We start from the raw sequence: 27392 nt of genomic DNA on the forward strand, positions 1-27392 counted from the left end.
ATATGTCGGTTACTCAAGTTCGAGGGACATATACTTGTATATGTTTGGTCCCGTTTTCTATCTATAGATGTACGGGATAGCCATTCACCCGAAAAATGAAAGTGGCTGGGGCGACTGAATGTGAAAAAAAAATGTCCATTGAAAATTGTTTTTGTTCTACGTTAAGCAGGAAATGATATTACCAATTTGCTAACGAACTCTCGAAATTTTTGAAATATAATAATAATAAAAAGGATGGTTTGCATATCTGATTTGGGATGTGTCGGTAGGCCCAACTAGCTTTGATAGTCCTCTTTAGCATGTTTTTATATATATAATAATTTAAAAACGATGAAACTGAATTTCGATGCTTATGGAGGATTATCATAATCTAAAAACTTTGAGATGGTAAGAATTAAATGCACTCAAACCAGCACACACCACATGTCCATCTTTTTACGAGCTTAGAAATAGTTATATATTTTAGGGTGATATAAAAGATTGAAAAAAAAGAAAAAAAAAGAAGAAAAAAGTATGCATTGAAAGTTATGTATGTTTATTCTCAAAATTTGTTCAAGAAAAGCAAATGCTTGTGAAGAAAGTTATGTATTGTAAAATGCCAAAGAAGCATTGTTTAAAGTTAGAAAAAGAGGCCAAAGATGCACATACTAGATGGGACTTAGAGTTTACGTGTTACCTTGGGGATAGTGACTCTGAGAATACACTATTGGGGCTCGAAGGTTCTTAGTCAATAAATATAAAATTAGGAATTTATAGGACAAAGTCCAATAATATTTAGGAATAGCTTGTACGACCTCCACATGACCATTCATTTATCAAAATTTCACCGAGTGCATCTAATTAGTACCATCAACGAGTCCTTGGCTTATGGTGATTTGTCGAACCAGTTTGCATCTCTAGTTTTCTAGCTCTCTTTGTCTGAGATGGGGTAGGTGTAGCCTTAATTTTTGGACTTAAAACGTTTAATGCAAAAGGGGGCTTGATTGGCTGGTGACTGGGTTTAAGTGGACAACAATATCGGCAATCGCGATCAATATGTCGAGCTGTTTCTTGTGTTTTGATAATGATTAATAATCTGAGAGTTTGTTGTTTTTCACTTGGTTATGATCCTGTGTATATTACTTTTTCAGGGACGAAAAAGTCTTAAGTGTGGGGATGTTTGATGTGTTGTAAAGAACACTTATTTTCCGTACCTTTTATCGTCATTTTTATTACTTAATTATCTAATAAATAAATGTTTTGGCTTGTTTTGATATGATCTTACAAAGTTATATTTCGTTTGTAGGTGACTAGTTTTAAAGAGAAGAATAACCAAGTTTATGGAAGACTAAAAGGACCTTTATGATCAATGTTTAAAGAACCAAGTTAAAGTCTGACCCAAAAGCCCATTTGTGTGAAGTCTTGCATGAGTCTATTATATAATAACACAAATAAAAATAAAAAAACCCTAACCTCCAATAATTGTTTGGTACGGCAGTAGCATCATCAAAAATCACAAAGACAAAAAATAATAAACCTCAACTCATATAGCCTTTTGTCCATAGGAACAGCAAAGAACAGAAGGGAAATTTGGTTAATTGGTTTGGTGGTGGGCTGTCTCTTTTAAGGAGACACTCAAATAATTTTGGGTTTTTGGTTCAAGGAACACGTGGCCAGAGGTTTCAATTCAAAGAAAGAAAGATAGCATAATATTGGTGGGACACAAGGAGGGCCGTGAAGGTTCTACAACGCCAAAGTGGAGTTTTTAAAGTAACAGAGATTAAGGTTTATGATCTTATTTGGCTTGTTTAAGTATTCGAATTTGTTTTTCTCATTCCATGTTAACATGTTGAATACTTTTACTCTTGATTCTTTTATTATTATGAGTAGCTAAACTATTTGCACTCCCTAGAATGAGATGATTATTGACGTTGTTTGACGGTTTATTTGGTTTTAATTAATAACATGACGTATTATTATTGAAAAGCTTTATATAATCTAATCTTTGATGTGCTAAATATTGTTTTTATATAATTATTGCTTGTGATTCCGCGTATGACTTTGATTGATTGATTGCGTGTCGTTCGGTTAGGGTTCTACGTTTATGTCTTAGACCTGGTGTTTTTGATCTGTTTGTGGTTAGCGCGACCATAGGAATCTTGAGTGTGATTAATTATTAAAATTCAATAGTTTCACCTTCCTTGTGACCGAGAGGTAATAGGGAGTCGGTTTGTCTCACGTCTTTATTCGGTTAGGTTAGAATTGCGTGAGAGCAAGTTTTGGTCTTGTCCGGTTTAGTTTTGCGTGCAAATAAGTGTCTTAGATCGAGTTAGATTTTGTTACCCCTTTATCCCTATAATTGCTAGTACCAATTTTAAGCGGGTTTTGTGTCGTTGAGTCCGAGATGAGATGCGTCATTAGGGTACCTTAGTAATCTTTTTTCCGGTGCATTTATTCAATCTTCTTAGATTTATGAGGGTTAGTTGGTGAGACCGAGAGATAATCTAGCGAACTTTAATGAGTCTTAGTTTTTAATTTAAAGATCCCGGTGTCATGTGATCAGTTGTTTCCATTAGCCGTTGAATTGTCAATAGGATTCTTGTCTAGGTAGTCGTTTCTCCACATTTGTTAAAAACTCGTTAAGTACCGTTAAGTTTTCTAGTTAGTTTCATTAAGTTAAGTAAGTTAGTTTTAAATTAAATAAAATAAAATAAATTTAATAATAAAATCAATTACAAATATTATTAGGGTAGGACTTGGATTAGGGTATATTATTTGAGTCGTTCTTACGTGTCTTTGAGTTCGATATCCGGACTATCCTGATCTTTGCTATACGTGACCGGTACATTTTCCGTTTGTGTGAACTAGGATTGATTGTTTGGTTTTTAAATCTTAGTTGCGATTCGTGTTTTATTTATATATATATTTTCGCACATCAATCATCAACCATCATCTCATCATTAAGAAGGAAGATTCATCCACATTTGGTTAGATTGTTCTAGTTTAATTATGTGTTTGTTATCATCATCCATTCTAATGTTCATAACTATGCTCATTATGAGCTAAACTCCATTTACTATCTAATATCTATGAAGAAGCTTTGTTTTACTTGATAATTATATAAAACATGTGGGTTAGTCTAGTAAAGTACATGGTCATCTTACAATTATCTTTTGATGAGAAATGTTTCACCATCTTAAATCAACATTTCAAAGTTGGTGATTGTCAATTCTATTGGCAATCATTCATGATTGATTCATGTTCTTAAAAGATAGAAACACTTTGATAAATTATCGAAACATGGATCCTTATATTGTATTTAAAAATGATGATATATAACTTATGATCTATTTCTCTAAGTCTTGGTAATCTGAAAAATGGTTTTGCTTAGGATATCATGCTAGTTAAAGAAATCATATGTTAATGGAATATGTAAGTATAACCTACTTAAATCATCCAACGGGAGGTTGTGTGACTAAACTACAACCACACGAAGTTGTTAGAATTTGTAATTGAGAAATCGGATCAATCCTAATCTTTCTACTTTACGAAACTACTTTCCAACTTAAATTGACATTCTCGAGGTAGCATGACATTAGGTTAGGGTCGACTTTAAAATGCGCATGCTACTCCCTTTTTGTCATAGATGCTCGCTTAGAAATGAGGAGCTATCTATCATATATTATTACGACAAGTTTTACCACATGTTTACGTATTAATTATCAATGATAAAATGGAGTGGATTCTTGATCTTAGATGGTAACCTTCATATAATTGAATTACTTGTTTAGAATCTCTCGTCTTGGTCACCTATATATTATATTTAAGTAATTATATTTTATAAAAGTTCAAAAATTAACCTCAAAATGATTAAAACCTCTGTTTAAAGTAAAATGACGGTTCATTATTAGAAACATTTGTGTCCACGGATCGATACTTGGTTCTTACCAATACTATTCTACATATACGATAGGTACACTTGCCTATTTTGTGTGTGTTTAGTCATTGTAGAAATCATTTTTATAAATTTAAAACACGATCTTGTGCAAAGCTAAATAATCCATCCTTTCATAATTTCACCGCACTAACGCAGCAAACCGCACATCAAGTCTTTGGCGCCGTTGCCGGGAACACTGTACGTTTCTAAGAACGATCCAAGTTTTAAGTTAATCATTGTCTATAATTGTAAAAATTTTTCTTAATTTTTATTTTAAATTTTTATTAACTATTGAACTATAAAATTTTATGGCTAGCCTAATTTTAACCTTTATTTACTTAATATTTACCTTAGCTTAATTAACTTAGACCTTAGTTTAGTTTAAATAGCTTAGCCTAGTTCATAGTTTAGTTTAGCGTAACTTTAACTAACTGTTACTCTAGTTTTAATTTTTATTTAGTCCCATGTATGTCCTCTACTTTTGAGCCTGAGCTTGTTTCTCCAATTTCTGAACCGGGACGACTTTTTCATCGACGAACGCGTAAACAGACTGTAGAAACCGCCGAAACAATCAAAGACGAGTCAGTAGACGCCACCACATCAGGGGAAAATCAAACCGAAGAAATGATGGCGGCCCATAACAATGAGCCGAACATGAGCCAGTGCGCCAAGCCAACTCTCGAAGGCTATGGCAATGGAGTGGCTCCACCCGATATTACCGAACATTTCGAAATCAAATCAAGCACCATTAATATGGTGAAAAATTCAGTTCAATTTCATGGTCTCCTCGATGAAGACCCTCTTTCTCATATATCTCGATTCTTACGAATCTGCGAAACCTTTAAAATTCAAAACTGTTTAGAAGATCAAATCAAACTCTTTCCTTTCTCTCTAAGGGGTCAAGCCTTAGAATGGATAGAATCTCTTACCTTTGGCACCATCATTACTTGGGACCAGATGGTTGAACAGTTTCTTCTCAAATATTTTCCGCCTGATAAAACTGCCAAATACCGAGCCAGCATTACCGAATTCCGGACCGATGATGATGAATCGTTACACGCAGCATGGGAGAGATACAAAAGTCGTCTAAGAATATGCCCACATCATGGACTGAGTGTATGGTTACAAGTACAAACTTTCTTTGACGCACAATCCAGTCAAAACAAACAGACCATCGACCAAATCGCTGGTGGAGACCTGGGGTCCAAATCACCTAACTAAGTATTTGAAGTCCCGAAGAAAGCTGCAAAGAAGATTTTCTCTTATAGCCCACCAAGACCTACACCTAAAAATAAAAGAATACACCACGTCGATTCCAACACTCTTGTCACAGCACAGCTTGAAGACCTTTCTAAAAATTTCAAACAACTTCAAGCCGAGCTATCAAAAACCAGACTCACCTGTGACACTTGTGGAGGAAGTCATAAAGCAAGTGACTGTAAAAAAGTCATCATGGCCATGGAAGAATTCGATTTCGTCGCTCGTCAGAACAACGCTTTCAGCAAAAACTACAATCCAGGATGGAGAAACCACCCGAATTTCAGCTGGAAAGACGAGGTAATACTTAAACCTACCCGGATTCGAAAAGAGACCAATGAATCAACCCTTCCAACCAAAACCCTAATTTCAAGATCAAAGTTCGAGTAGCCATCATAACCCAAGCTACTCAAAAATCGAAGAGATGTTAATCCAACTCATGACCAAAATAAATGAAGCAGAAAAGAAGGCTGACGCAAGAGCTGTTGATATAAGCGGAGTATTATTTAAACATGAAGCCGACCTCAAAAGTCAACAAGCATCATTTCAGAATCTAGAAACTCAAATCGGACAAATTGCCCGACAATTACCCGAAAGACCACCCGGTGCTCTTCCGAGCAACACAATCACCAACCCGAATGCGACAGCTAATGCTGTTACACTCAGAAACGGTACAACCACTGTTGCCTCACCAACTTCAGAACCAGTTATGGAGAAGAAATCTACTAATACAACCCAAGGAGCCAATCCGAACTTATATTCCACCTATTCTATACCCAGGAAGGCTGAAGCAGGAACGATTGGAAGCTCAGTAAGGAAAATTTCTAAAACTCTTCAAACAACTCCATATCAACATCCATTTTATCTAATCCATCGCTCACATGCCGACATATGCAAAGTTTCTCAAAGAAGTGCTGACAAACAAAAGGAAGCTGGAGGAGCTCTCGCATGTCACTCTGAGTGAAGAATGTTCAGCAGTCCTCCAAAACAAGCTGCCACCAAAAATGACCGATCCAGGGAGCTTTACTATCCCTTGTTGATGTAACACAAAGTGTACACCTTTTAGTATCAAATTATCCTCTTATTTTGGTAAAACTCCATGCAAATTCGTTGTATTCGGTACTTATTTGAGTTATTTATGAATTTGCAGGTCCGGGCGCCCGCCCGATGAAGAAACGATGAAAAGATGGCGTTTTTCGGACAAAAATTAAGAATCTGCCAAAAGTGCATGACCATGCTAAGAAAGTGCATGACCATGCAGAGAGCAGGTGTATGACCATGCTAAAGAAGTGTATGACCATGCTGACCAAACTGCACCATCATGCGCTTTTAGTGCACCAACATGTACCTTTATTGGAACTCGTGAACATCTGATACCGTGCCAAAAGTGCATGACCATGCTAGGAAAGTGCATGACCATGCTGTGAAAATGAACCATCATGCACCTAATGTGCATGATGGTGCACCTTTATTGGAACCCGTGCACATCTACTATCGTGCCAAAAGTGAAAGTGCACTAGCTAGTGCCGGAAATGCACTGCCATGCCCTTTTTGTGCATGACCATGCACCTTTTTGGAACCTGCAACTCTGAGTATCAGAAAGTGAAAGTTTGACTTACCCAAAATAGTGCACGACCATGCACTTTTTGTGCATGACCGTGTATGTAACACCCCGTAACCGCAGCGGAAACGTAAACGGGATGCAACAGACACATCTGATATCAACAGCATTGCTTATAAAGAAAACACCACTACATTAATTTAAACGTATTACATTGTTCCGAGTTTCGTTACCGTCTAGGCGTTATCACATAAGTTTTACCGATAGTACGTTAACATGTTTAATACAAAATATAGACCCTTAAGCTTCCACAAAATAGCACACATCATCAAGCACGTATCACTCATTCCAATTTGGGTGTACCTAGAAAGCATGTAAAGAAAACGGGTCAACTACGAATAGTTGGTGAGTTTCACTAATTTAAATAAACCATGACAAATCATTATAATAATCATAAATTAGCGATGTAATTATGCTGAGCCTACAAGTGAAACCTCTGTTAACCCAGAAACACATCTAATAACCTCTGGGGACACTGTTAACCCAGAAACACATTTAATAACCTCTGGGGACACTGTTAACCCAGAAACACATTTAGTAACCTCTGGGGACACTGTTAACCCAGAAACACATTTAATAACCTCTGGGGACACTGTTAACCCAGAATCACATTTAATAACCTCTGGGGACACTGTTAACCCAGAAATACATTTAATAACCTCTGGGGACACTGTTAACCCAGAAATACATTTAATAACCTCTGGGGACACTGTTAACCCAGAACACTGTTTCGGGCCTTACAATATTAGCAACTCAGACAATTACCATCTTAATACATTACCGTACGATTCCCGTACAATAAACATTATATAAATACATTCATTTCCATGCGATCGGCATGTACTTAAACACTTTGATAAAAACATGCTTTCCGCCCCGGGAAAATATTTAAAACAGTTCAGTAAAAAGGGGCTCGTGAAACTCACCTTTTCGTGAGTAAAGATGTAATACTGTGCGCGGCTACCGGTCCGGATCTGTAATACGATCCCTAAGTCGTTACTACACAATTTCTATTAATATAACTTAAATTCGTGTTAACCGGTACGTCTGGGGACACTGTTAACCCAGTACCGTACACGATCCGGGGACAATGTTAACCCCGAAACACTTCTCAGGACTTAGATTGTGATATCACTTAGAGTTCTTTAGTCAAAACTACCATTAGTTTGTTTTTCTCGTTTTGCGTGCCTAGCACGGTTATTCGTCTTTATGTTTTCAAAAATGAGTTTGGTCACATACGACCCGAAAATAGTTGTTACTGATATTTTAATTAAAGTGGTGAAATTAGAGCTCGGTTTAGACACCCCGTTTGGCCGCGGGGCCCGTTTCCGTCTTTAATATACCGGAAACTGCTAAATCGGGTAAAATTACCCAAATCATCCGAATTACTTTCGGATGATTTATTTTTACTTGATAACTTAGTTTCATGAAAATAGTCCATTTTTAGGGTTTTTATACACCAGTCAGCTCGCTTAGGCGAACTTTGCCGGTTTACACGTTTTAAGCTTTAAAAGTTTGTTTTTATGTTCTGTTTAGCACAAATAATTATCCGTTTAGTCTCGGATCTTGAAATTTTGCACAAATCAGTTTTTGACAGTAAGGAATTTTATAAAAATATTTCCAGAATTAATTTCTATATTTAACATTTATTTATCTATTTTTAAACGTCATTTAAACACCAAATATGTCGAAAATACCAAACGACCTTAGAAAAATCCCAAATTTTTTTGGGATGACCCCTGCCATCTACATAGTTCCCTGTAATTTTTCCAGAACCAAAATCTCATTTTTCATGCCATTTTCACCAAAACCGAGCTAGAAAACCCTAGAACTCGTTTTACCGAAAAGCCTACTTAGACTTCTCCAATGGACCTGAAATTTTGTGTGTGACTTTTATATGTTATAAAAAGCTTATCTGAAATTTTCTAGAATTTTTCATGATGTTTAGCTATTTTTCACCATTTTTAGCCAAAACCGAGCATTAAATTCACCAAATATTCATCCTTTATCCAAAAATTACCAAAATTTCACAGATCTCATATTTTCATGTGTAGATCATCTCTGTGAAATTTCATGACCCAACTCTAAGTCTACCACAATCTGTCCAAATCATACAAATCATACGAAAAACCGAACTACCTTGTGTTTCTAGCTTTAGATCGCAAAGATCTTGCTTTCTAGCCTTTGCTATCAACTAGATACAACACCTACAAGCACAACAACACCACACCAAGCAAGTTATACCCACAATCAAGCCATTTCTTTCATGGTTTCGGTTAAGACATTAAAACAAAGATTTTAACCGTAAAAATTCGTTTTTGACTCTTTTAACTCCTTTCTTGGACCAAGATCCCTTGTATAACTTGTATACATCCCTTGATCATGCAAGAATCGGTTTCATCTCGGGTTTTCACCCATTTTTCACTTGAAACCTCATTTTCTCAAGATTTTGGAATTAAAAACCAAGATTAAACCATAACAACATGTTTATACCTTGTGGATCTTCTTAAAAATCAAAGGTTTTTGGTTGAATGTGTAAAGGGTTGAGAGGATTTTGGGAGTGTGGTGATAGAAAAAAGAAAAATGGAATGTTAATGTGTGGGAAATGGACCGATCGGTCCATGTAGTGGTGTGGGGTGGGGCCCACATCTCAAATCTTGGCCACACATTCGGATTGCGTAATCCGGATAATGTTGTGGATAATCTGGTTCAGTTCGTTTTTCGATTAAACGTTTAATTCCGCTCAAAACGAGGCCAAAACGGTCGTTTTTCGGCTTAAAAATAAAATTTATATAAAACCGATTTAAAAACTTTAAAAACTTAAACCATGACATTTATTGACTTAACACATCATATTGTCGGTAATTGTGCATCTTTTTCGGCTTGATCGATCGTCTCTTGCTTGGTTTGATATTAAAGGTTTCGTTTAACGTACCGACGTACCATTAAATCGAAATCCTTTTTCTGTGCTATAATTCACTTATCCCGAAGCTTTAATACTTCGTAAACCTTACTAAACATCATATATTTCGTCTATAATGTAATCCCCGATTCGTTCGGGTTTCAATAACCGTTCATCGGTTAATCGTAATTCCAATACGACTAGCTGTACATTCGAGTATAATTCGTACTGTGAATCTTATATACTCGTATAAACATATTATAATTCATATATTCAGTATTAAATAACACATAAATGGTATATTCCGGCTATGGTATACCTGAATTTGCCGGAATCGTTACAGTGTACTTTGTCCAGAAGCTTATAAATACTTATTTTCACTTCATGTTGGTGTGTGGAACCTTGGGGATTCTCTCTCAACTCTTGAAAATTATGTTTTATGTTCCTTAAGAGTAAGGCTTCCACCATCCTCAAGATCCATCATTCCATTCTTCAATCCTTGCTTGATATTAGTTTTCATTCCTTTGTTCTTGAACATGTTTTGTAATCTTATTTCTAGTTTGATTGTAGTTGTATTAAGCCTTATGGGCTAATTACTTTTGCTATCTAGGCAATGTTGAAACTCTTATTAATGTGACATATTATCTATGCATGATTTTGGTAAAGTGGTTTTCTTTCAAGAATATGGTTGAATTTATAAGTTGATATTGATGGTGTTCATGCTTGTTATGTTACATAACCTTGTTAGTTTTGCAAATGTTTAGGCAGTCATGTTGGAAAACTATGTTCTAGATGTTTGTTTGTAAACTTTGAATGTTCATGAAATCTTTGTTTACATTACTAAGTTAGGAATGACTAGTAAAAATTAACCTGGTTATATAATTATTGATGAGTATGAAACCCTACACTTAATATTAGAAAATTGATGAGTGTTGTTATGATTCTTGACTTGGTGATGACTTCTAGTTAAAGTTTCATAAGTTTATATTAATTTCATGAATTTGGCTACTTTAGTGTAATCTTAGGTGGTTAGAATGTTGTTCATGATAGCTTTCCTTTGATTATGAGACTTTGTTGTTTTGACAAACAAGTTAGTCTATGTTTATCTCTTGATTGAAAACCCATGATGATGATTATTTGCTAGTATTAGGTTGCTTTATTGTAATCTAGTATTTTTGTTTAGATTCATGATGTTTTACCATATTATTGCTATTTTATCATATTAGTAGAGTGGATTCATGTCTAGGTAGTTTGTTGGATTGATTATATTCTTGTGTTTTTACTTGCTTATTTTCATTATATGCAAATTTAATTAATTAAAAATTCAACTTAAGATTTACTTGTTCGGTTGGTCATTTACAAAGATTTAGTACTAGAAATTTGTCGTGTCCATGGATTGATACTCGGTTCTTACCGACACTTTATTACAAACGATAGGTACACTTGCCTTTCGTGTGTGGTTTAGTTGTAGGTGAAAACCTATTTTAAAACCCGATTTGTGTGGAACTTTTACTTAAATTTATATATATATATATATATATATATATATATATATATATATATATATATTCACACACGTCAAGATTTTGGCGCCGTTGACGGGGACACGGTGATTTTAAGGAACGATCCGAGTCTTTGATTAGCCTTGTTGATATTTTTTATCTATGTTATTTTATTTTATTTCATTTTTATCCATCTTATTTATTATTTTAGTGTAGTTTCTAGTTAGTTCATGTGTCTTTGTTCGTTTTTCGTTCCGCGTTCTTCTGGGTGATGAATGTCCACCACGCCGGGTCCTGAGCTTGTTTCACCTCTTTCTGAGCCCGAGCGACATCTTCGAGAAGGTTTGAGGAGGAGAGCACGTGAGGTTGCCGAGGTCATTGAAAACGAAGAAGTGGAGGATACCGACACCCCCAAGGTAGAAGAAGAAGAGATGGCGGACCCGAACGATCAAGGTCACATGGACGACTTTGCCACACCATCGCTTGAAGGTTATGGCAGTAGCGTCACGCAGCCCGAGATTGCAGTGAGTTTCGAGATCAAGTCTAGCATCATTCATATGGTTGAAAATTCCGTTTCTTTTCATGGTCTCCAGAACGAGGACCCTCATGCTCACATTTCACATTTCCTTCGATTATGTGCGACATTCAAAATTAATAATTGTTCTGATGATGCCGTGAGACTTAGACTTTTTCCGTTCTCACTTCGCGGGTCTGCTCTGGAGTGGTTAGAGGCACTCCCTTCCGGTTTCATCACCACTTGGAATCAATTAGTTGATCAGTTTCTTCTTCAATATTTCCCACCCGATAAAACTGCTAAATTGCGAGCAAACATCACTAGTTTTCGTGTCGATGATGACGAGTCACTTCATGCCGCATGGGAGAGGTTCAAGGGCTTGCTGAGAAAATGCCCTTGTTGATTTCAAAGAGCAATTTTTGGTTCGTTAGCTCTCGGTTCGTTTAGACCACTTGGTTTAGTTAGTTTTTATTTTTAGCTAGCTTAGTTCCGGATTTTCTAGCCTTTTAGCCACTTTTCCCAAAAATTCCTCACCCTAACCCTAAGCCAAATTACAACCCTCAAGTACTCGTGTTTATGCTATGTATGTGTCGGTTAGATTTGAGCCTTAAACAAGCCTATGCTTTGTATGGTCATCGTCTTGGCATCGAGTGTTCTCAAAATACAACATTACATGTATGATCACTAAATATAGCCGAGTGTATGAGTGAACATTGTGAGGTTTGCAAGGTGGGAATGTGATGGCAACAAATGTAATGTTCTTTAGACTATGTCTTCATTTTTAATAGGCTTGTTTGGAAACATCATTAGTGCTTTCTTGTAAATATTTTAAAAACTTTGAATGATTATTGCTTGCGGGTTATTCTTTTTTTTGTGGAGTTTGTTTCATTTGCTTGAGGACAAGCAAAGTTCAAATGTGGGGATATTTGATGTAACACAAAGTGTACACCTTTTGGTATCAAATTATCCTCTTATATTGGTAAAACTCCATGCAAATTCGTTGTATTCGGTACTTATTTGAGTTATTTATGAATTTGCAGGTCCGGGCGCCCGCCCGATGAAGAAACGATGAAAAGATGGCGTTTTTCGGACAAAAATCAAGAATCTGCCAAAAGTGCATTACCATGCTAAGAAAGTGCATGACCATGCAGAGAGCAGGTGCATGACCATGCTAAGGAAGTGTATGACCATGCTGACCAAACTGCACCATCATGCGCTTTTAGTTCACCACCATGCACCTTTATTGGAACCCGTGCACATCTGATACCGTGCCAAAAGTGCATGACCATGCTGTGAAACTGCACCTAATGAGCATGATGGTGCACCTTTATTGGAACCCGTGCACATCTACAATCGTGCCAAAAGTGAAACTGCACCATCATGCACTTTTTGTGCACCACCGTGCACTCCCGAGGGCACGAGCCCGTGCACTATCCGATGCCAAGGACAAGACACATCAACTTTGAAAGTGCACTAGCTAGTGCCGGAAATGCACGACCATGCCCTTTTTTGTGCATGACCATGCACCTTTTTGGAACCTGTAACTCTGAGCATCAGAAAGTGAAAGTTTGACTTACCCAAAATAGTGCACGACCATGCACTTTTTGTGCATGACCGTGCACTTTGTCCAGAAGCTTATAAACACTTATTTTCACTTCATTTTGGTGTGTGGAGCCTTGGGGATTCTCTCTCAACTCTTGAAAATTATGTTTTGTGTTCCTTAAGAGTTTGAAGGCTTCCACCATCCTCAAGATCCATCATTCCATTCTTCAATCCTTGCTTGATCTTAGTTTTCATTCCTTTGTTCTTGAACATGTTTTGTAAGCTTATTTCTAGTTTGATTATAGTTGTATTAAGCCTTATGGGCTAATTACTTTTGCTATCTAGACAATGTTGAAACTTTTATTAATGTGATATATTATCTATTCATGATTTTGGTAAAGTGGTTTTCTTTCAAGAATATGGTTGAATTTATAAGTTGATATTGATGGTGTTCATGCTTGTTATGTTACATAACCTTGTTAGTTTTGCAAATGTTTAGGCATTCATGTTGGAAAACTATGTTCTAGATGTTTGTTTGTAACTTTGAATGTTCATGAAATCTTTGTTTACATTACTAAGTTAGGAATGACTAGTAAAAATTAACTTGGTTATATAATTATGGATAAGTATGAAACCCTATACTTAATATTGGAAAATTGATGAGTGTTGTTATGATTCTTGACTTGGTGTTTACTTGCTAGTTAAAGTTTCATAAGTTTATATTAATTTCATGAATTTGGCTACTTTAGTGTAATCTTAGGTGGTTAGAATGTTGTTCGTGATAGCTTTCCTTTGATTATGAGACTTTGTTGTTTTGACAAACAAGTTAGTCTATGTTTATCTTTTGATTGAAAACCCATCATGATGATTATTTGCTAGTATTATGTTGCTTTATTGTAATCTAGTATTTTTGTTTAGATTCATGATGTTTTACCATATTATTGCTATTTTATCATATTAGTAGAGTGAATTCATGTCTATGTAGTTTTTTGGATTGATTATATTCTTGTGTTTTTACTTTCTTATTTTCATTGTATGCAAATTTAGTTAATTAAAAATTCAACTTAAGATCTACTTGTTCGGTTGGTCATTTACAAAGATTTAGTACTAGAAATTTGTCGTGTCCATGGATTGATACTCGGTTCTTATCGACACTTTATTACAAACGATAGGTACACTTGCCTTTCGTGTGTGGTTTAGTTGTAGGTGAAAACCTATTTTAAAACCCGATTTGTGTGGAACTTTTACTTAAATTTTTATATGTATTTTCACACACGTCACTTGTCTTATAGGAAATTTGTCTGTTAGCAATGCCCTGGCTGACCTAGGAGCCAGTATTAATTTAATTCCTTATGCGGTTTTCGCAAAACTAGGGATAGGAGAACCAAAGCCCACCCGCATGAGCATTCAATTAGCTGACCGATCTGTTAAATATCCTCGGGCCATTGTTGGAAACATGCTTGTCAAGATTGACAAGTTCATTTTCCAAGTAGATTTTGTAATTCTAGACATGGAGGAAGACAAAAGTGTACCTCTGATCTTAGGAAGACCCTTCTTAGCCACTGCAAAGACTATTATTGACGTTTGCACCGGCAATCTCACTCTCAGGGCCAATGAGGAGGCAATCACTTTTGACATAGGAAAATCTATGCAATATCCGCAACATCATGATGACACATTATATTGTGTCGACATCATAGATTCCATCGTGAGTTGCTATATGCGAGATTCCTCCATCAATAAACCACTAGAAACACAAGTCTTAGACAAAACCATCACTATACCCGTTTTAGAAAACGGAAACCTCGAAAATAACTATCAGGAAGCATCAGAAATAGTATGTGAGATCACCGAATGTAATGAAAAATCAAAACCATCAATCGAAGAACCACCAGCCTTAGAGTTAAAAGAACTACCAAACCATATCGAATACGCCTTTCTAGAAAAAGACTCTCAACTCCCAGTAATAACTCATCTCACCTTTCTAAAGAAGAGAAAGAGGAACTTCTTAAGGTTCTTAAAAGCCATAAGAAGGCTATCGCATGGAAGATCAAGGATATCAAGGGCATTAGTCATTCGTTTTGTACTCACAAAATTCTCATGGAAGAAGAATACAAACCCGTGGTCCAACATCAAAGACGTCTCAATCCCAACATGCAAGATGTGGTGAAGAAGGAAGTAATTAAACTCCTTGATGCCAAATTAATCTACCCGATTTCAGATTCACCTTAGGTCAGTCCAGTTCAAGTAGTACCCAAGAAGGGAGGAATGACAGTTGTAATGAACGAGAAGGACGAGTTAATACCAATGAGGACCATCACAGGCTGGCGAGTTTGCATTGACTACCGGAAACTTAATGACGCCACAAGAAAAGATCATTTTCCACTTCCTTTTATCGACCAAATGCTTGAACGATTATCTGGAAAAATGTTCTACTGTTTTCTTGATGGATTCTCTGGATACTTTCAGATTCCCATTGCTCCTGAAGATCAGGAGAAAACTACCTTTACATGTCCGTATGGAACCTTCGCCTACCGAAGAATGCCATTTGGACTATGTAATGCTCTAGCCACCTTCCAGCGATGCATGGTGGCCATCTTTCACGAAATGATCGAACACTCTATGGAAGTATTCATGGACGACTTCTCAGTATTTAGAGACTCTTTCGATCATTGCTTGAAAAACCACGACAAAATGTTGACAAGGTGTGAAGAAGTGAATTTAGTACTCAACTTGGAAAAATGCCACTTTATGGTCAAAGAGGGCATTGTTCTCGGTCATAATATATCCCGATCAGGACTAGAAGTTGATAGAGCAAAAATAGAAACCATATCCAAACTTCCACCACCAACTTCAGTCAGAGCCATTAGAAGTTTCCTAGGTCACGCAGGATTCTACCGCCGCTTCATAAAAGACTTTTCCAAAATTGCTAGACCTATGACCAAACATCTGGAGAAAGACGCACCCTTCGTCTTCTCTGAAGAATGTGTTTAATCGTTCAACGTATTGAAAGATAAACTTGTCAACGCACCAATCATGACTACACCCGATTGGACCCTTCCATTCGAAATCATGTGAGATGCTAGTGACTTTGCAGTTGGATCCGTACTCGGACAACGCAAAGAAAAACATTTTCACCCAATTTACTATGCTAGTAAAACTCTTAATGATGCACAAGAAAATTACACAACAGAAAAAGAATTACTAGCAGTAGTGTTTGCCTTTGAAAAATTTAGATCATACCTCGTTCTTTCCAAAACCATAGTTTATACCGACCATGCCTACATACGTTACCTCTTCAACAAGAAAGATGCAAATCCTAGACTTATCCGATGGATCCTACTACTCCAAGAATTCGATATAGAAGTCAAGGACAAGAGAGGAGCAGCGAATGTAGCTGCGGACCATCTCTCATGCTTAGAATGCCCAGCTTCAGAGGAACATCACTAGGAAATCATCAATGATAATTTTCCACATGAAGTTCTCATGCATATCCAAGCAGTCATATAGGAGAAAGACGAAAGTCCTTGGTTTGCCGACTTCGCAAACTATGTAGCTTGTAGAATCCTGAGAAAAGGAATTACTCATCAACAACGGAGGAAATTCTTCTCCAGCCTTAAGTTCTACTTCTCGGAAGACCCGTACTTGTTTAGGATAGGTGCCGATCAGGTTATTCATAGGTGTGTAGCAGGAAAGGAAACCTTAGATATTCTCAAACACTGCCATGAAGGACCTTGTAACGATTCCGACGAAACCCGGTATACCCTAACCGGTAGACAATAGTTACGTCATATTTAATGTCGGATACATGAATTACCATAGTAATTATACGAGAATGCAGGGTTCACTGTATGGATTGTACGTGAATATATAATTCATCGTATTGAATATGCGATCAATCGATCGATAGTTATTAAAACCCGAACGAATCTAGGGTTCAATTATAGACGAGATATATGATATGTAGTGATTTTACGAAGCATTAATGCTTCGGGATAAGTAAAGTACGGCACAGAAAAAGAATTTCGATTTAATGTACGTCGGTACGTTAAACGAAACCTTTAATACCAAACCGAGCAAGAGATGATCGATCAAGCCGAAAAAGATGCGCGATAACTAATGATATGATGTTTTAAGTTAATAAATGTCATGGTTAAGTTTTTAAAGTTTTTAAATCGGTTTTATATAAATTTCATTTTTAAGCCGAAAAACTACCGTTTTAGCCTCGTTTTAAGCCGAATTAGACATTTAACCGAAAAACGAACTGAACCAGATTATCCAAAACATTATCCGGATTACGAGAATCCAAACATGTGGCCTAGGATGAAAAGGTGGGTCCCACCCCACCCTCTCAAAATCCCGATCGGAAATAAGGGAATACCCCAAACCCTTTATTTTCTTTTTTTAGAACAACATCCAACATCCATCCTCTGCCTCTCCATTCTATGATCCAAAATCCGGAATTTTTAGCAAGAAAACTCAAGGTAATTGTATATCGGGATGGCTAAATCTTGATTTTTGTTCCACATTTTGAGTTTATTTGCAAGAAAATGAGGTTTCAAAGATGAAAACCGATTCTTGCATGATCAAGTGATGTATACGGGTTATACAAGGGATCTTGGTCCAAGAAAGGAGTTAAACGGACCAAAAACGGATTTTTACGGTTAAAATCTTTGTTTTTGAATCATAACCGAAACTATAGTGTAAGAGGCTTGATCGTGAGTGTAACTTGTTTGGTATTGTGGTATGTTGTTTGTAGGTTCTGTATTTAGTGGTAGATAAGGCGGAAAGACGAGTTTGTAGCTTGTAGTGGCGGAAAACGAAAGGTATATTCGGTTATGTTCGGTTTTGGGATATTTGGACAGATTGTGATACGTGTAGAGTTAGGTCATGAAATTTTACAGAGGTGCTAGATACATGAAAATATGAGTTCTGTGAATTTTTGGTAATTTTTGGATAAAGGATGAATATTTGGTGAATTTAATGCTCGGTTTTGGCCAAAAATGGTGAAAAATAGTTAAATGTCATGAAAAATTCTGTAAAATTCCAGATAACCTTTTTATAACATGTATAAGTCACACACAAAATTTTAGGTCAGTTGGAGAAGTCTAAGTAGGCTTTTCGGGTAAACGAGTCCTAGGGTTTTCTAGCTCGGTTTTGGTGAAAATGGCATGTAAAAGAAGATTTTGGGTCTGGAAAAATTACAGGGGACTATGTGGATGTCAGGGGACATCCAGGAGAAATTTTGGATTTTTCTAAGATCGTTTGGTATTTACGACATATTTAGTGTTTAAATGGTGTTTAAAAATAGATAAATAAATTTTAAATATAGAAATTAATTCTGGAAATATTTTTATAAAATTCCCCACTGTCAAAAAGTGATTTGTGCAAAATTTCAAGATCCGGGATTAAACGGATAATTATTTGTGCTAATTATCAAACTTTTAAAGTTAAAACGCGTAAACCGGTGAAGCTCGCTTAAGCGAGCTGACTGGTGTATAAAAACCCTAAAAATGAACTATTTTCATATAACTGAGTTAAACAAGTAAAAATAAATCATCCGAAATTAATTCGGATGATTTGAGTAATTTTAACCTATTTTAGCAGTTTCCGGTACGCCAAAGACGGAAACGGGTCCCGCGGCCAATCGGGGCGTCTAAACCGAGCTCTAATTTCACCACATTAATTAAATGATCAGTCAACGACTATTTTCGGGTCGTGTGTGACCAAACTCATTTTTGAAACGTAAAAACGAATAACCGTGCTAGGTACGCAAAACGAGAAAAACAACTAATAGTAATTATGACCATGGAACTCTAAACGATATCACAATCTGAGTCCGGAGAAGTGTTTCTGGGTTAACCTTGCCCCCAGAACGAGTACAGTGCTGGGTTAACAGTGTCCCCAGATGTACCGGTTAACTTGGTTAAAGTTATATTAATAATGAGTGTATAGTAACGATCGTAGGGATCATATTACAGATTGGACGTGTTAACTGATAATGATTGTTGTTACCTGCTTGCATGTGCTAAGGTGAGTTTCACGAGCCCCTTTTTCTGAACTGTTTTCGAATATTTTCTCGGGGCGGAAGCATGTTTTTACTGAAATGTTTAAGTACATACTGAACGCATGGATTTGCATGGATTTATATATATTTTATTGTACGGGAATCGTACGGAAATGTACTAAGATGGTAATTGTCTGAGTTGCTAACATTCTAAGGCCCCGGAACACGAGTGATTAACTGAAAGCCGGTAGAGTGTGGATAGTACTATTGGTCTGACAAACCCAACTGGTCCGGCATGGATTTGCTGATGTTTCCCAGCCAGTTGCACATGTCTATTTTGGGTGTTATATATATTTTGCTATGTAATGTTAGACATAGCGGTTTGGGGCAGTTCCGTGGGCGGGGGATATGCCACGGGTCCGTGGGCGGGGGATATGCCACGGGGGTTGTGTGAGATAGTCAGAGGTTTCACTTGTGGGCTCAGCATAATTACATCGATAATAGTATTATTTTATGATAATGATTTATCATGGTTTACTCGAATTGTGAAACTCACCAACTATTCGTAGTTGACCCGTTTTCTCACATGCTTTTCAGGTACAACTAAGATGAGGTGATTGTTTACGTGCTAAGTGCTTGATGTGTGTAAGATTTGCGTGCTGGATGTTAGGATACATTATAATAAATAGAATTATGTATCGTATTGTATGATGTGTGTATCACCTAGACGGTAATGAAATACAAGATAATGTAATTTGAGGTATATTAATGTATTCAGTTTTCTTTATAAACAATGTGGTTGATATCAGACGAGTCTGTCGCACCCCGTTTACGTTTCCGCTGCGGTTGCGGGGTGTTACAGACCTACTGGGGGACACCACGGTACCACCACTACAGTAAGAAAAGTGTTTGATGCAAGGTTCTTCTGGCCCACCATATACAAAGATACACATGCTTTGATCCAAGCATGTGATGCTTGTCAGAGAGCCGGAAACATCTCAGCCAAGAATGAGATGACTCAGAAAGGCATTCAAATTTGTGAAGTCTTTGATGTATGGGGAATAGATTTTATGGGCCCATTTCCTAACTCCTTTGGGAACAAGTACATCCTTGTAGCAGTCGATTACGTATCTAAATGGCTAGAAGCACAAGCTCTTCCCACCAATGATGCTCAAGTAGTTGTACGATTTCTGAAAAGATTATTTTCATGATTCGGTACTCCAAAAGCCCTGATTAGCGACAGAGGTACACTTCTGTAACGCCTTAATGGAAAAGGTCTTAGCACAATACGGAGTTCACCACCGATTGGTGACACCATATCACCCTCAGACAAGTGGGTAGGTAGAAGTCTCAAATCGAGGAATTAAAATGATCTTAGAAAGAACTATAGAGATGAATCGCAAAAATTGGGCTAAAAATTAGATGAAGCTTTGTGGGCCCTCAAGAAGGCATACAAAACCCCCATATGAACAACACCCTTCAAACTTGTTTATGAGAAAGCATGTCATCTACCAGTAGAATTAAAACAGAAAGCCTACTGGGCTCTCAGAGCAGTGAACTTCGATCTAATGTCCGCCGGCAAAAACCGGGAAGATCAAATTCACGAACTCGAAGAATTAAGAACATTGGCCTATGAAAATTCCTTGTCTTACAAAGAAAAGACTAAACGCCTACATGACGCCCATTTAAAAGGAAACAACAAATTCCAAGTTGGCGATCGTGTATTGCTATACAATACACGTTTACGTCTTTTCCCAGAAAAATTGAAATCGCGATGGACAGGCCTATACATAGTTGAGTCAGTCTTTGACTATGAGACAGTCTAGATTTCAAATTCAAACGGCCAAAAGTTTAAAGTCAATGGACATCGATTAAAACCATATATCGATGGACCATTTGAAGAAGTTTCGGAGGAAGTGACCCTCCAACTACCTAATTAGAAAATTAAGGAGACAAGGTCGGGCCAAGACCTTCACAAACTAGGCCTTGTGAATATTTATATAAATACAAAAAATAAACAAAAAAACAAAAACAACATGGGCGTGCTTAAGGAAGCACGGTCCAGTGCCAAAAATTGCGGGCTGGAATCTTCGCTGCAAAAATCTCAGTCAAATTGGTGTGTAAAAGAATTGTCAGAGTTAAAACACGAGCCGTGCTTCCAAAAGCACGGGGCCGTGCTTAGGTATCCAGTTGGCTATAAAAGGCACCTCTTGCCAAAACATTCTTTGCACCAACCAAAACCAACACACTCCTCTCTGAAAAATTCAACATGCCAACTGAAATGAGTGAAGCAATTCCCGTTCCTCGACAACGGAGAGAACAATGCCCGCCATGTTTCCAAAACCGAGCTTCTCTTGAAACTTCAAGAACTCATCAAGGAACTCACCGAAATGAATCTCCTTGCTGAGATGCGCCTCGTTCAACTCACCGAATCAGTGGAAAACATGAAAATGGAACTTCGAGACATTAACGAACAACTCAAGTTTCAAGTTCTCGGTTTCACGTACTTTCCACCACCAGGGCCATTTGGAGGGGGAGAACCTTTCGGGGAAATAGGAAACTTAATTTTCTGTTTTCATGTGTAAACAAGTGCATTACGCACATTGTTTTAGGAATTTCGGGCTTATCTCGAATATTTTCTTATTTTTAGGAAAACCGGGCTTATCCCGTATTTTTGTTAGGATCTTTAATTTTAATGAAAAGTAAATTTTAGGATGACTAAGCTCTTAAAGTAACATATTAACATCATTCTAGAAATTCCGACTCTCGCGTTTTGCTGAAAAATAAAAAGAAAACCTCAATAAGAAAAAGCACGGGCCGTGCTTTTAAAATCACGAGACCGTGGTCACCCTAGAATCTTCAGCATGATACGCGCTGACTCTGTACAATTCTCTGACTCATAAACATTTATTCCCCTAGCAGCACGGGGCCGTGCTTCCAAAAACACGGGGCCATGTTCGACTTCATAGTCTCTATATAATGCATGCAAAAACTCACTATTCCATCACACCAAACACAACATTACTAAAATGGAAAGTAAGAAAGTTGAATGGAGGCCAGTGAGGAAAGGCAAGCAACATGAATCTTTTTCAAACCTTGAGGAAGAGATCATGAGGCTACAATGCATTATGAGATACCAAGTCGAAAGCAACATCCAAACCGAAGCTCGCGTAATCGAGCTAATCAACAAAGTCGAACTACTTCGATTCGAGAACTTCCATGTGGTGGATGGCCACCACAAGGATGTAGCTTCCAAGATCAACTTTCTCAACCGAGAAATCGTAAAACTCGACAAAAAGTTTTCCGAGCTCTTGGAAGTGAAACGAGCACCACCACACATTTAAGACCTATTCGGTAATGGTGGTCGTTGAAGTCCCGACTTTGTTTTATGATGAAGTTGCTTCCGCTAGTGTTATGTGTTAAGATATATGATTGTTGTACTTTTCATTTCTACTATGTTTAATTATATCTTTATGTTTTTTTAATGAAATTTAGGACCTTTAATTACTATCTTAAACTAACCCGTAAAGAAAATCAGTTAAAAATGAACCAGCTCAACAAATAAACAAAAGAAACTGTCTGCATTATGCAGCACGGTACCGTGCTTCCAAAAGCACAGCGCCGTGCTTTTATGTCCAGTACAGTTACGGATTTTTAATTAATAAAATAACTTCTTCAATCCATTAACCCTAAAAACAACTTCGTTTCTGAACAACAAACCGCCGACCAACCCCTATTTCACTAATTTCTTCATCAAATCTTCAATTTCGAACCAAAGGTATGTTAATTTAATGATTATATTGTTCAAATTCATCTTTCTAGGTTTGGTTTAACCATAAAATCTCTCAAATTGATTAAATCGGGTCTAAACCCAAAAAAGATATGGGTTATTCTATTAGTCTAGGATGAATAGATTGTTGAATAGTTGGTTGAAAGGAACCATTGGTTGAAAGGAACCATTCGAATATAGATAAAGTAGGAATTAAGATTAAAAACACGAACCGTGTTTTGAACAACACGAATCGTGGTCACCTTTTGGTCAACCAAAAGTCAAAATTCTAAAGGAACTGACGCACAGCAACAGCACGGTACCGTGCTTTTGAAAGCACGCCGCCGTGCTCTGCCTTCTATTCCAGTATGATGATAATTTTTGTTGAATTTTGACTAATTTGGGTACAAATTGCAGATGGCCAAGTATGAGGACGATGTTCATGCATTTCTGGTTTTTCACAGACGCGCTGCAAGGAACAGACAGGCTAACGCTAGACTAACCTACCTGAACCGACGATTCCCAGAACCAAACTTCTACGCCTCTAGAAACACATTGCGCCAAGTCAATCAGTGGGACCGGTATAAGACATTTGTAAAAGGGCCATGGCGACGGGTTTTTGGTCAGACAGGAGAGGCAGTAACAGAACTGACAAAGGAGTTCTTAGCTTCTTTCAACATAAAGAAGAAGAAGTTGGACATGTGAGATGAAGAAGCAATCGAATTTAGATGTGGGGGTGAATGGCACACAACTTCTGTCACCCAACTGGGAATCGATCTGGAAATATACATGGAAGAGGAAACAAACCAAGAAATCTGGTTCAGGGCAGGAGCGACATTTGCAGACAAAGATGGTGACGAAAATGCAGAAGATGGAAATACACAAGTACATGCATGAGAACTATTGGGCTTTTGGGATGAAGCAAACAGCGCGAACAGTTCAAGAAGCACAGCCCTACGGGACCCACCGATGGGATATATACACCGACTACTAAGCCAAACAGTGACGGCACGCAACAAAAATAAAGGAGTGGTAAATCTAAGGGATTTGTGGGCACTTTATTGCATAAAGAATAGAACCGCTTGCAATATTACTTATCTTTTTCGCCAGCTTTTCAGAACAAATGAAGATGCACAGAGCCCGAATACCTCAATCTTTGGCGGTGCATGGATCTATAAGCTCTATGAGGCCTATGGTGTAGACAGGGAAGGAACACAAAGCCCTAAACTCATTGCTCTTGACCTTAGCTTCTGTAGCAGAATGCAAATAGCCCGACTTCTAAATGCAAGACCAGAGATCTGGAGGTTCATCGACAACCGGGACCAAGTTTGGGACCCGGAAAGCCAATTAGAGATGGCAATGAATGAAGAACGGAAGGACAGAATAGAAGCACGGATAGAAGCTGAATATGCACGAACAAGGCTTCGTAAATCATTTGACCCGGACACGGGTAACTGGTGAGTGGCGGCATTGGAAGGTCGGGCACAAGCAGGGGTTGGTAGTATCTTTATGACATTATTATTATGTGTCTTAACAATTTACTTTCTGTCGTACTTGTTTATTTGTTTGCTTGGTTGGACACTTTTTATGGACGTAGGTGCCAAGACATTATTAGTAGGTAATTATTTAGCCCGTTAGGGCAAGGGATAGATGATTCCATACCCAATTTTCAGCAAAATTATGCTTGGTTGTTTGTGGTTGTTTGCAGCTTTATATTCTACAAGTACAAAACAGGAAAACGGACAATAAACAAGGGACGCACTGTCAAAATTTCGTTAGCCCGTAGGGAAGTACCTCTCCATTTCAAACCATCATACTTAATTAGAATTTTTGTCTTTTCATGAATCTTTTCACATTGAGGACAATGTGAGATTCAAGTGTGGGGAGGGAAATTACTTGATCAATTGCTTGTTCAAATAGTTATAAAAATTCTCTAATCAACCACAAATATTTTTGCAGCAAACAAAGACTATGTTTACAACAAAACCTAAAGAAAAAAATCCAAGAAAAGTTTTTGCAAATAACCAATTATTAATCTGCTATAACTAAAAAGTGAAAAAATAAAAAGAAGTTTTGTAATACTGAGAAGAAATTTATGCAGAATATGGCGCTTATACCCAATCCCTCCGTTACTGTGAGATAAACCTCATGCCGTATAAATATTTTTTTCGGAAGCTTTGAGTGAGTCACATGTTTCGTGTGATTTAGAACTTGTCGCAATTATTCATTTCAAGACCGCACGAAGCGTTATATAAGGAAGAAGGTAATATTGTCACAATCCCATCAAACCATTCTTCAAATCACAAAACCCAAAATCCCTACAAAACCTTATCATACCACTTTATCCCTCTCACCGATAAAATACAACACTGGTCTTTTAACGGCAGATCCTAAAGAACTGGAAATGCATTCTTTCGATTTCAATTTCCTTTGCTGCATACATTTCGCAAAACATAGGTTGCCTCCAGAACTTAGGGAGAGAATCTTTCTCTTTAGAAATGAGGTGAGGAAAAAGTGGCGCCAAAACGAACAAAGGCCACCATTTTGTGGAGTTTCCAAAAGCGCGATGAAAAGGAGAGCGAAAAGATATGAACGATATTTAGGCTGCGGAAACTGGTCCCACGAAGGAAGATGTAGAAAAAGTCAAACTCAGTCTCAGCATGAATATACCGAACTAATGAGGGTGGGGGCTATTAGGCTTAAAGCCGAACGATCCACTAGAGTTGGAAGTTATGTTCAGAACAGGATTGAGAAAGAACTGATCCACATCCTCGACAAAACTGGTCTTGACGATCTGACCTTAAACGAGTCACTAGGTTTATGAAATATATATATATATATATATTGGGAGAAAGAGCTAATCACTAAAGACATCTTAAGACTCCCGACAAACAACAAAGTTGTATTTACCATCCTCGCCACCATTAACCTAAACCCTCGGACCACTAATACCAAAATCCCTACTTACCCAAGACCAACCATTATTACCTTCTGATCTATGCAACCCTTCACAAAGGTAGAGATTTGAACTTGTTACAAGCATATTTATCACAGGTCACATTTTGGCTAAGAGTGTTCACATACATACATCACAGGTATGAACAGATATAAAACCGAGTGTGAGTGAACGTTGTGAGAACGTGACGTTTTGCATAAACAGAAGCTCATAAAAACAAAATTGCCTCTTTATTTATCACTACATATATTCCTATGAATTAAGGTTGGTTGTTTTGTTTCCATCTTCATGGAACTCTATTATGGGATGTTTAAGCTATGGTCCTAACTTGCTATTTTTTAGAGAATATTTATAAGTAGATTGCTTGAGGACAAGCAATGTTCAAGTGTGGGGATGTTTGATGTACATAAAAATATACATCTTTTTAGCATCAAATAATCTCTAAAAACTGCAATTTCTATCAAATAACATAGCACATAAAGCTACTTATCATAATAAAATGTAATTTCAGGTGAAACCGAGCCCCAAACAAAGAAACAAGAAAAAAGACGAAGAAAAACGGAAGAAAACACAAGAAAAAACAAGAAACACGCCCCCATGCCCCCAGAGACATGCCCCCATGCTTCTGAACACTAGAAAAGACAAAAATATACAAGAAAAGACAAAACCTGGGAACAAAAGCACGGGGTCGTGGCCGTGGTCGTCTACAAGAAAAGACAAAATAAAACTGGCACATGTCATAATAAAACACTGGGGCGTGCCCACGTAAGCACGGGGCCGTGCTTCTCACTCCAGATTGCCTATAAATAGTGGCTCATGTTGCACTCATTTGGTGTGCCTTGAAGAGAGTTCTATCCAGTTTTCACTTATAAAAACACCCACTAACACTCATATTGAAGATCTAGTGAAGAGTTTGAAGGCTTGGAGATCATCATCATCAATCATCATCATCATCCATCATCATCATCATCATTAAGAAGGAAGATTCAGCCACATTTGGTTAGATTGTTCTAGTTTAATCACGTGTTTGTTATCATCATCCACTCTAATGTTCATAACTATGCTCATTATGAGCTAAACTCCATTTATCATCTAATATCTATGAAGAAGCTTTGTTTTACTTGATAATTATATAAAACATGTGGGTTAGTCTAGTAAAGTACATGGTCATCTTACAATTATCTTTTGATGAGAAATGTTTCACCATCTTAAATCAACAATTCAAAGTTGGTGATTGTCAATTCTATTGGCAATCATTCATGATAGATTCATGTTCTTGAAAGATAGAAACACTTTGATAAATTATCGAAACATGGATCCTTATATTATATTTAGAAATGATGAGATATAAGTTATGATCTATTTCTCTAATTCTTGGTAATCTGAAATTGGCTTTGCTTAGGATA

General features: G+C 37.2%; 1 pseudogene; it reads right to left on the bottom strand.

Moving 5' to 3' along the window:
* Nucleotides 1-27392, bottom strand: part of LOC143630297 (putative methyltransferase PMT27) — a 94388-nt pseudogene that overhangs the window by 55690 nt on the left and 11306 nt on the right.

Source organism: Bidens hawaiensis, unplaced genomic scaffold, assembly GCF_021521415.1.
Source record: "Bidens hawaiensis isolate Kalapana, Puna unplaced genomic scaffold, B.hawaiensis_p1.1 tig00005637_1, whole genome shotgun sequence".
Classification (NCBI taxonomy): Eukaryota; Viridiplantae; Streptophyta; class Magnoliopsida; order Asterales; family Asteraceae; genus Bidens; species Bidens hawaiensis.